The 12146-nt window shown below is 39.9% G+C and overlaps 2 pseudogenes; both read right to left on the reverse strand.

Moving 5' to 3' along the window:
- Positions 1–4243: 4243 nt before the first annotated feature.
- LOC147464581 (uncharacterized) lies at positions 4244–4806 on the reverse strand (annotated as a pseudogene).
- A 2911-nt stretch (positions 4807–7717) lies between these two features.
- LOC147464582 (uncharacterized) lies at positions 7718–9026 on the reverse strand (annotated as a pseudogene).
- Between the last annotated feature and the right edge of the window lie 3120 nt (positions 9027–12146).

Genomic DNA, 12146 nt, shown 5'->3' on the forward strand with positions numbered 1-12146 from the left:
AGCAACGGCTCCTCTCACTTGAAAGTGAGTCACTCCGCAGCAAGATTTTGAATTTTCTTTCCAAATTTTTCTCTCTTTCTCTCACTCTCACTCAACAAGGTATTTATTCTCTCTCTATCTCACTACGCACACAGGCAATCAACCTAATAGCGCTAATGCAACAGCCTCTCTCTCTCTCTCTCTCTCTACTTCTTTCATACTGGCACAATGAGGGCTCTTTCTTTCTCTCTCCACTCCAAAGCTTCTACGCTACTATGGCAGCCTTTATCTCTAACTTGCGCTACAGGTATTGATTCTCTCTCCCTCACTTCAGAGGACCCACACACTCATACTACTCCCTCTCCTACTACCCTCGCAGGCTCTCAAATGCTCTCCCCCTACACACAAATGCTAGCAGGCAATAATACTCCTCTGTCTCTCTCTCTAGTCCCTCTCTCTCATTTCCCATGCACGATAGCCCTTTCTGCGCTTCCTTCTCTCGCAAGCTTGCATATTAGCTCTCTCACTAATCATGCGCTACAGAAGCAGAAAACTTACTCTCTCTCTCTCTCTCTCTCTCTCTAATCTCAATAACACACACAGGCAGCGCTCACACAGAAAATCATTATCGTCTCTCTCTTTCTTGCATTGAAATCTCTCTCTCGCTCTTTCTTTCTCGGCTCCAACCTAGTGAAGTGATCTTTCTCTCTAGTTCTGAACACAGAGAAGCGCCTACTCCTTCCTGGCTAGCTCGCAAACCAACACAAGAAAACCTTCTCTATCTCTTCTCGCTTTCTCTACACACACACACAGAAACGACCTCTGGTTTCCATGCTCGCGCCATCCCTCTCGGCTCTGCCTCGCGACCTCTGCAGGTGACCCTCTCTCTAGCTATGCCCTGCAGCGTTTTTCTCTCCCTCTCAGTTTCTCTGTGTAGCGCTATACTATATAGGCAACAAGTAACACATACACTTACACACAGACACACATCAGGGAATCTCTCAAGCAATTCGATGCACACAATCAGTTAACCGAAATCTCTCTCTCTCCTACTTTCTCTCACTAAACACCCAGCACTAAACTGTCTCTCTCTCTCTCTCTCTCTCTCTATCATGTACTGCTGCGCCACTCTCAAGCTCTCCCCTAGCAAGAAACGCTATCTCTCCAACCAACTCCTGCTCTCGCGACTCCCCACTTCTCTCCAGCGACCCCTTCTCTAACTGCTTCGTAGTTTCTCTGGACAAAAAACATTTTTTTCAAATTCATTTTTTAATGACTTCTTATCTTTAAAGCCTATTCTCACCCTTGCTCTCGAAATCTTGTCTAGAAACCTCGACTCGGCTCCCTTCGACTCAGCCTCTACTCGCGGTCCCCAAACTCTCTCGCTTCCCATGTTGCTCGCAACCCTTGGCTATTTCCTAAACTACTGCACTCGGCCCCTCTCGAGTTCTTCTCATCTTGAGTTTAACTCTCTTCCGCTAGATCTTTAAGGTCTCTTGGGATAGTTTCCTAGGACGTTAAAACTCTTTTCTTCTCTCACTTCGATTCACTGCAGAACAGGGCTCGCCTTTCCTCTAATTTTCAACCCACTCGGCAAAGAAACCGAAAACCCTTCTTCACGGCTCGTCTCTCTCTCTCTCTCTCGTTATCTGCCCAAAATAAAGTTGGCTTCTTTCACTTTCTCTCTCCTTAAACTTCATATTCAGTAACCTTGCGGCCTACGACCCTCTCTCTCAATATGGCGCTCATGCTTGACACTTTAATTATAAGCTTCCCGCAAAACAATGACCAATCATTCAAATTTCAATGACATTTATATGCAACAGTCATAAAATCATACTAAACAAGCATTATGATGCAGTGATTTACATACATATGCTCCTAATATGCCCATGCAGGCTCCCAAATTAATGTCAAAAGTTTACAATTTTGGTGTAGATTGATGGGTCTACATTCCCCCCACACTAAAATTTGAAGCCATCCTCGACGAAAAAGTAAATAACTTGGACATTGCCGAAAACTTCTTGACTTGCTGCAACATTTCAAGCTTGGCATCCACACTTTGAAAAATAACTAGCTCCTCTCCTTAACTGCGAACGCCCTCGTGAGCATAAAATCTGAAACACATGACACTAACACCAGTAGTCTGTCCATTTTTACTTGATTTAAAACAAGGATTTGTTTCAACAATAAAACCATTAATCAGTCAGTCAGTGACAACTCAGTGAGGACAAATTAATAAACACTAGACATAGTTATATAAACATGTTGGGCCCAGGAAACGTATATACCCTCACTAACTAGCATTTACAGAGATTTAAAAATCACAAACCTAAACCTCACCTTTAGCAACTAAAATTAATAATAAAGTGACTAGTTAATGGAATAACTATAAACCGCCCTAGGCAAGACCATAAATTTATTACTGTTTAATAACAAGAACGAGCCCCCTCCATGGTGCTAGATCTCTATAGAGGTAAACCAATTAAGCCCTATATTATAGAAACTATACGGTATTCACATCTAAGTGGAAGTCATCGCCTTTAATCTATTTACCTTCTTTTGAATTCCCAAGTTTTTAGTGTTTTTTTTTTCATGCATTCTTTTTCTTGTTTTTGTTTTTATTTTGATTTTTAGTAAGTCACATCAGACTTGATTGTTTTTTTTTTCCGCACACATTCCACTCTTTTGTGCGTCGAGCAAGAATTATTAGCACTTACACTTCCACCCCGTACAAAACCTGGCTACGGCTCGTGGCTCTATCACTAGAGACAAAGTGGACCCACATGCCTACCAAACTTGTACGGCGACAGTCACACAACATATAACATATAAGTTTTGTTTTATTCTTCCCTTGGCTCATCACTAGTGTAAATTAACTAGCATACCGAACATAATCTAGAGTTTAAAGGTCCATACTCCCAACCCACAGAGACCTACATCACTTCTAAGGGATCGTTAGATCACCATGAAGAGGATAAATATATTTCCCAAAACTAGTTTAGCTAAAGTGATTCTATTAAATAATTACCTTGACTACCTTTCTCAGCCATTAACAGCTTGGTCACCGGTCAGTGATTGCTAAGTCTAGATAAAGGAAAGTTAAAAAGAACATATAAACCCCCTAAGCTAACAAGTCTAATATAACTATGAATAGTGTTGTACTAACTTGTCACTGACACATCTATTATAGCAAGCACACAAATAATCAAAACTAAATAACTGAACAGTATAGGTAGAAGTAAACCACCTGGTTAATCTGCTTGAAAATGCTCACTTTAGAGCTACATCCCCAGAGATAGCTTTGACAGTCAACTCCAATTTGTAGCAGGTACTTCTCCGCAAAATTGCTCGGTTTTGCAAAAAGATTAGACTACACTCCCCCTAAAGGAATGTAGTTATCCTACTCCTAATTTTTATGGGTTTTTGTTTTGTTTTGTTTTTGTTGTTGTTTTTCTTTTTAGTGTTTTGTTTTCAATAAAACGAAAGAAATCAAGCATAAAAGAAATGATTCTTTTCGGATTTTGTGAAACTTTTTAATTTTTTTGTGTTTTTGTGGTTTTGTTTTTGTTTTTGTTTTTTTTTTTAAGCCTCTCGCTACATATGATGGAATAGTGCAGGTGCATTGGCTAAGCCAAAAGGTGCTACATGCTGAAGACCCCCTCCATAGGGTAAAGCCTGGCCATATTGAACTGTCAGATGTTGTCTAGGCAATAATACATGATATAATCCCCTAGGTAATCCCAAGGGTACCCCCTCATTCTCATCATCAAGAGTAATAAACTCCAAATCTTCGAGGGGGTCAACCATGATGTCCTCATCTAACACAAGAAACATCTCCATGAATGCTATAGGGTCATTTTCACAAAAATACTCGAAGAGCGTAATCAAAAACCGTAAATAGTCCCAATCATGCACCTCTAAGTCAAAACCCATGGCCCACCATCGTAATAGCCATTCTACTTCATATATATCATCAATCGTGCACACAATAGTCTCTATGCCTAACCCATAGATGAAAGGTCTAAACACAACAAACAAATAGTCTAGAGATGTTTCCATGACTCACCAAGTAGATGGACTGGAATGGGTGTGGTGGTGGACGAGGCAATAATCCCTGACATAGAATAACCATTGTTAACACTCATTCCAAAGCAAGTATGAAATAAACAAACTGCTACTACAACTACAACCCCCCCCCCCTTTTTTTTTCATTGTTTTACCCTTATGTCATTTTTTTAATTTTTTCTTTGTTAATAGAAAACTAAGTGAAATAATGTTTCACTCTCAGACCATTGACTTTAAAAGGATCTAAAGCTTCGTCAATGTTGTGAACTAACAAGGACCCATTAGTGAAGGTCCAAAGTACGTTAAAAGGACCTAGCCATCGTATCTGCAGTTTCCCAAGAAATTTATAGTAACAACTATCATAAATTAACACCTTATCGTCTTTTTTAAATTTCCGAACTTTAATATGGCGATCATGCCAAGCTTTGCGTCGCTTTTGCATAGCCTCAAGACTTTGTAAGGCTAGCAAGCGCATCTCGTCAAGTTTAGTCAAGGTAAACAGCCTATCTTTTAAAGATTCCTCCTCACCAAGTCTAGTAGATAAGGAAACCCTTAAGGTTGGAATCTCCTTTTCGATTGGGAATATGGCTTCAACACCATAAACTAAAGTGAAGGGTGTATTTTGTGTTGTTACCTTAAAAGTGGTGCGATAAGCCCATAATGCTTCTGGTAATCATTCATCCCAATCACGGCGATTATCAGCTATTGTTTTTGTTAAAATGTTACCCAGAATTCTGTTGGTAACTTCCACTTGCCCATTTTCACGTGGATAATAAGGTGTAGACTTTCAATGTTTAAATTTATAGAGCTCGGTCAATTCCCTAATAGTGTCATTGAGGAAATGGGATCCTCGATCGCTAACCAGCTCTAATGGACAACCAAATCTTGTAATGATATCCTCATAGAGGAACTTAGCCACATCTAAGGCTCTATCAGTTTTCAGAGGTTTAGCTTCAACCCACTTGGTAACATAGTCTGTGCAGACATCGATTAGAACGATATCAGGATGGAGGATCTATAGGTCTTACAAAATCTATTCCCCATTTCTCAAATGGTTTCAAAGCTAGTATTGGTGTTAACGGCGATGCATATTGAGCAGTGGGTCGACCCACTCGCTGACATTTATCACACTTTTTACAATGTGCAAAGGAGTCCTTATAAACAGTCGGCCACCAATATGCTGCCACATCAATACTTTTTGTGCAGTCAATTCCCTTGCAAAATGGCCTCCACAAGGCTCATCATGTAATGACTTTAAAACTTGATAAATCTCATCCTCTCTTAAGCATCGTCTATATATTTTTTCACGATGAAAATAGCGATATAAGAAACCCCCCATTAATGAATAATGATGGGCTTGAAGAAGTAGTTTTTTCTTTTCATGCTTAGTCGCTTTATGAGGATATTCAGACGTGCTAAGGAAGTTAGCTATATCGACATATCAAGGTAGCTGACTTTCGACCAGAAACAGGTTAGCATCGGGTAAGTCATCATCAACTCCCCTCTCTACATCATCAGTGAGTAATCTAGAAAGATGGTCAGCTAACACATGCGACTTGCCTGGTCGTACAACTACCTCAAATTCAAATTATTGTAAAAGTAACATCCATCGGATCACTCTCCCAGAAATCTTTGGTTTATTTAACAAGTATTTCAATGCGGCATGATCCACATAGAATACAAAATGATTTCCCAATAGATAATGTCGAAATTTATCGACAGAGAAAACCATAGACAGGCATTCTTTCAGGGTAACTTAAGACCCTACTAGCATAATAGGTTGGATGATCAACCTTCTTATCATCAGCTTGACATAATACATCCCCAACTGCTGTATGTGATGCATCGGCATGGATATGAAATTCTTTTGTCCAATGAGGACTCACTAGAATTGGCGCTTTTATCAACCGGTCTTTAATGTCCTCAAATGCAACTTGGCATTTGTCAGTCCACACATAACCCATATCCTTTTTCAGTAAATTTGTCAGAGGTCCCACAATTGAAGCAAAGTTCAAAATGAACCTCCTATAGTAATTTGCATGCCCTAGAAATCCTCGCAGTTGTTGACGAATATTCTGAGGTACTGGCAAATCTTTAATTTTAATAACCTTACTCTCATCTACCGTAATGCCATCCCGAGAGACAACATGCCCCAATAGTATCCCTTTGGTTATCCCAAAGACAAACTTCTCAGGGTTTAAAGAAATGCTCATTTCAATGCTACGTTCAAACACTAAGGCCAATTTTTCAAGCATATCCTCTTCAGTTCCTTGCACTGAAAAATCATCTAAGAAAATCTCCATCCACTTTTGTAGAAAATCCTGATAAGCTGCAATCATAACACGTTGGAATGTGGCCGGAGCATTACATAGCCCAAATGGCATAACCCAATAAGAAAATGTTCCCCATTCAGTAGTAAAGGTATTTTTTGACTGATCATCTTCATGTATTTGAATCTGATTATAGCCACTGAACCCATCCATAAAGGAATAAAGGGAATACCCGGCAACACGATCTAAAACTTGATCGGTAAAGGGCAAAGGGAAATGATCTTTCTTAGTTTTCCCATTGAGTTTTCTATAGTCCACACAGATACGGATTTTATTATTTTTCTTGGGTACTACCACAATTGGGGAAAACCAATCACTGTAAGCAACCGCATAGATAAATACCACCTCCAAGAGTTTCATTATTTCTGCTTTAACCAATTCAGCATAAACAGGATTGGTGCGACGCCGACGTTGACAAATAGGTTGAGCCCCATGTTCTAAATCGATATAGTGTTGACATAGCTCAGGCTTGACTCCTCGTAAGTCTTTATACGACCATGCAAAATCATGTTGATACTTTGTAAGTACTTCTTTTAAACGCTCCAACACTTCTCCTTTTAATTGGCTTCCCAATGTCAAAATTTTTTCTTCTGACACTTCCCATTGAACAGTTGAATTATCTTTGGATAATACAAAGGAAGATTGTGTTCGTGGCATATAGCCCTGATTAGAGGATGTTTGTCCTCCTTATAAACAACATTTTCAAGTAAATTGTGTTTATTTATAAGAGATTCAGGATCTTCCTTTTTAGTCTTCGTATCACTCAGAACAGCCACCGATTGTGTCCCACAATAGGGTACAATCGCAGTTTCATAACTCTTTGTTGACAAGCCCTCTATATTTACCATATAGGTATCCAGTGTTACTTCGGACATGAAAGAGCTCTCAGTCTGGAATTCTGAGACGTCAGTGGTTCCATATTCCTCTGGTTGTTCTTCCATACCTTCCTATTCATAATAATCTTCCCATTGCTTCAATAATTCTTTGCTATGCTTAGCCTCTAAAATAGCTTGGCCTTTTTCTCTTTCTAGTCGGGCTATTTTTTGTAGCACTTGAGCCATAGCTTCATCTGCTAACTCACGCTCTTTTAATAATTGTTCCGAGATAGCGTTTACTTCTACTAATGCATTGGACTGTCCTTCAGACTTATCCGTATTCTTTAAGTCATCCTCCAGAGATATATTAAAACAATTTGCCAAACACTCATCTGAGGTGGACATCCATTGTGCAATGTCCTTATCAAAATCATCACCTGAAGAATAATGAACTTCATATTCACCCATTCCTAGGTGACGGGCATAATTACCAACACTCTCTGATGTGGAGATTGTCCCAGTGGACTAATCCTCTATCCGCATATGGTAACCATTGTGCAGAAATTGAGAATATTTATCCGTATCTAATGAGAAGCGTTGTTTAATTTCTTCTTCCTCCTCTAATTTATCGCCGCTAGAATCTGTGTTGTCTTTTGTTTCTGACACAGTCGATTTTTTATACTCCCTCAAAAATTCTTTAGAGACAACTCGCAATTCTACTCTATTGTCACAAGGACCAATAGTGATCACTCCTTTGTGCCAACTTTGCACACACTTGGCTTGAAAAAGCCAAGGTCGTCCTAACAATATTGGGGAAGAGGCTCCATACGAATGTGGTCAGACTATCAAGTAGCTCACATGAAATTCAAGTCCTGCCACTATGGTCTTGATCCCTTGTAAAATCCCTAAGGGTTTTACACGTCGTTGATCAACCAAGTGTAGAATAATGTTCGTAGGTTCCACTTGTTTCAATCCCAACTCCCCCATAGTTTGCTCAGTCTTTAAACTGACTGCTGCTCCACCATCTAATTGCACTCCCGTCACACTATGGCTTCCTATTTCCAAGGAAATAGTAGGCGCTTCTAGATCCATAAACATATCTACTACTTGAACTCCTTTTTCTTTAATTGGCTCTGTCATTTTAGAGCTTCTTCTCTTCCCTCTCCTATGTACGAGCTTATGATATAATTTGCTTCGATCTTACAAAGAGGAGATATCTCCACTAAAATGGTCAAGTCCAATGATATTTTACAATCTTTCATAGACTCCCATACATTAAAGGTATCTGGTACACTCTTTTTGTGAACTATAGATGCTTGTAATCTTTCTGGAAAAGGTGCTATACCTTTTGTAATTTCTTTCTTTTCTTATAGCTTAAAAGCAATCTGTGATTCATCCACAGAATGATCCTCTGATGCTTCTTCAGGAGATTCTACGAACTCCTTTATAGAAGAGTTACCAACTTTATTATTCACATTCAGGACAATAAACCCTTTATCATGGTCCATCTTTTGAGATTGAGTAACTACCCCAACCACCATCACAGGTTCTTTAGCAAAAGTCACTCTCCTTGCTTTTCGTTTACAAGGGAATGCATCTTGTACTTGTTCAACCTCTACTAAATTGGTAGAAGTACTAGGACCCTCATCGACCTTCTGTTTCCCTTTGTCAATGAAGTTACCCGTTTTGGGCATACATCTTCATAATGACCCTCCCCGCTACATATGCGACATAATGGTATATAATCTTGGTTTTTTTGAGGATTGGGGCAATAGGGAGCTATATGCCCTTCCTGTTGACAATTATAGCATACCACAGGACTAGTTGGCCCCATATTTGGGTTAGTGTATCGAAAATTATTCCGGAGAAATGGAGGTCTATACGGAGAATTTCTCCTCATTTGTCCTGATAACCTTGGCGTAGGTGGTATCCCCTATGTGGGTAACCCTTGCCTTTCTTGTTGTAATTGATGTTGATATGTTTTAGGCAGGCCCCTTTGCATAAAAGGTTGAGGTGGTGGACCTATCTCATAAGTCATATTGCTCCTATCCATAAAGTTATAATTAGTTTGCATAGCCTTTGCTTGTCGGCGTTCATGCGCTTGCTTTACAAAGCAATTGTCTTCCACATGATTGTTTTTTAGACAAAAGGTACAAAATAGTGTACGTACTTGGTCTGGCACTACCCTTGATGCAGTTGGACATTCAGTTGCCAAATGGCCGTAACTGTTGCTCTTCCCACACCACACATTGGATCTCATTGGAGGTGCACTCATAGACTGGCCTGCTGCTTGTTGAGCTATAGCATATACTTCTTTCGTTTGAGGTCTTAAAGCACTCAAAATTTCTTCTTTTAGTTTTCCAACTGTGACTGTCATTAATTGGACTACCCTCTCTTCTGTGAGAGCTGGTGGTGGTGATGTACCAGTCTACAACATATATGCTGGAGCTGTCATATACGGATTTGGAGTATAATAAGGAGTTTGATTTGTATTTACCACCACTTGTGGTGGTGTACCTACATGTCATAAAAACTAATATCTAACCAAAGAAAATGATTTTCTCATATTAAACTGATCACTTAATGTGGGAGAATAAACGGGAACAAGGGTTAAGATATAGACATGTGCTTTTAGATCTATCTCAACACGGGGCCATTGGTGAAGGGTCCCAAATGAGAGATGATCTATAAAAGAGCAAGGATAACCAATGGAGCATTAGACCTTAGGGTTATTTTCATTGAAGACCTCCAATAATGTGTGTAAAAGTCCTTTGACCTTAGGTAAGCTAGGGCTGAGCTTGAGGCGCGGGAACCCGACCCAGATCGAGGTGCTTGTATTGCTTGTCATGCTTGATGACTAAGGTGCTTGAGGTACTTGATGATTGAGGTGCTTGATATGCTTGAGGTGCTTAATGATTGAGATGCTTGAGGTGCTTGACATGCTTGAGATGTTAGGGTTGCACTTGAGGTGAGAACCCAGCCCAAGCTTAAAGTGCTTAAGGGCCAAGTTTGTGGTGGGAATTGGGCCTATGCATGACGGGTTGAGGTGTCAAAAAGTCAAAGATTCAATCCCTACAAGGAGGGGGCGAGCCCTACATGAGGGGGGATGAGAGATAACACCCACACACTCACACAAGGCATGCATGGTACAAAGAAAGCAAAAGGGACACTTGTAAAGTTCCTCCTCATTGTGTGCCTGAAGCATATTGGTTGGCCACCCAAGGGGTCCAATGATAATTTAGGGGATTTAATTGATTTATTTTGCATTTATCAAGTCCTCTCTCTCAAAGGGGAAAGGGGGACACTTGTCTTAAGTCTACCCTTGCTGCTTGTAGTGCCTCCTGCTTATGATTGGCTAGGCCTGGAGGGGTCCAATGAGCTTCAAGCATGAGCTACAAGGGGGGGTCGACCCAAGCAATCTAGGGGGTTTCTTTGGGGGTATACTCACCCACACACACTCACAAACACTCTCATTGTGTGCTAGACAAGGTGCAAGAAATCCCTCTCCTTCTCCAAGCAAGTAGAGGTTGAGAGCCTACACCAAAACTCTTGGATATGGAGTGCAAATCCAACCAAGAGCCATGCTTCAATGCTTAAGCTTTACATCTTCTCCATCTTCATTACTATGCTATTATGTATGCTAAGCAAGAAGAGTGATGATAAGTGAGGAATTATGTCTTTCTCCTATGGAATATTTCTTCTTCCTCTTCCCTACCCTCATTCCCTGCTAGCTCTCTCCACCTTTGAAGGTGTTTGAGGTCTTGGGACTGAGGCTTGGGATATTTAATGCTTTCTAAAAAGTGCATGTTATACTTATTGCAAGAAGGCTAATGGTTTATTGCAAGTAGATTAGTTACTTAATGCAAGTAGATTAATTGTATTGCAAGGTAGATTAATTGTTGCTTTAGGCACAAGTTGATGCATAAAAATATACATCTTCATGCACTCAAATGATTTAGGGAACACAAAGACTAATGATGTTCACAAGTTCTTGATTGTTTTCAAGCTAAGATTGATTATTGATATTATGAAAAAGCTTGGTATATGAAGCTTCCACCTTCATACTGCCAAAGAGGTCTCAAGGAACACAAAGATTGTATTATACCAAGTCTCTCTTAATGAGAGAATCTATAATACAAATGCCTTTTGGAGGGGGGACCGGCTCCATATAAATCCGGTCCTCAACTGTTGTCAAATTCCCTAAACTCTTTCTCTCTCTCTCTCTCTCTCAAAAGTTTTGCTCATGCCTAGTTAATTAAGTGTTGATAAAGTTCCTACTACCAACTAAGTTCACCCTCTATACTCTCAAAGTTGCTCAATCTAATTCTCTTAATTCCGCTATTCTCCAAGTTCATAGGCCAATTCCATTACATTGGTATCAGAGCATGTGATTTCTCTTTTCTTGCTTAAGAAGAGAGGTCCTTAAGTAGCCTATAAATGGTTGATGTTGTTAATTATATTAGGGTAAGTGGAACTGGGATTTATTATCGGTTTTTTTGAGCCCACTATGTGGGATATGGTGCACACCTTGGGAGCTTTGGACTTAATAAGGGAGTCTTTTTAGACTTGCCTACGGCTTTACCATTATTGAGCCATAAGAAGTCCGAAAGGAGCTAGCCCTCGGCAACTCTGCTATGTTAGACCTACTCCTCTACTCTCTATAATTAACCACTTTGAGCCGTGGGTGTAGATACTTAAGAGCTGATTTTCAAAGGCTAAGAGGAGTGGCAACTAAGGTTTTGAATTGCCAAAGCATACACTAAGTACATACATAAATTTTGTTAACATGGCTGACAATAATCAAGAGAGTAGAATGAACATTGATAGCTTTGATTTTGCACATGAAGGTGCTAATGATGATGCTCCCATGTTTATCAATTGTCTTCTTTCTAAGCTGCAACAAGATATGAGAAACCCATCCCTACAAGGTGAAGTTTTCCAACAACTTCATAGT

The sequence above is a fragment of the Adiantum capillus-veneris genome, chromosome 1, assembly GCF_014529385.1.
Source record: "Adiantum capillus-veneris isolate H3 chromosome 1, ASM1452938v2, whole genome shotgun sequence".
In the NCBI taxonomy this organism is placed as follows: domain Eukaryota; kingdom Viridiplantae; phylum Streptophyta; class Polypodiopsida; order Polypodiales; family Pteridaceae; genus Adiantum; species Adiantum capillus-veneris.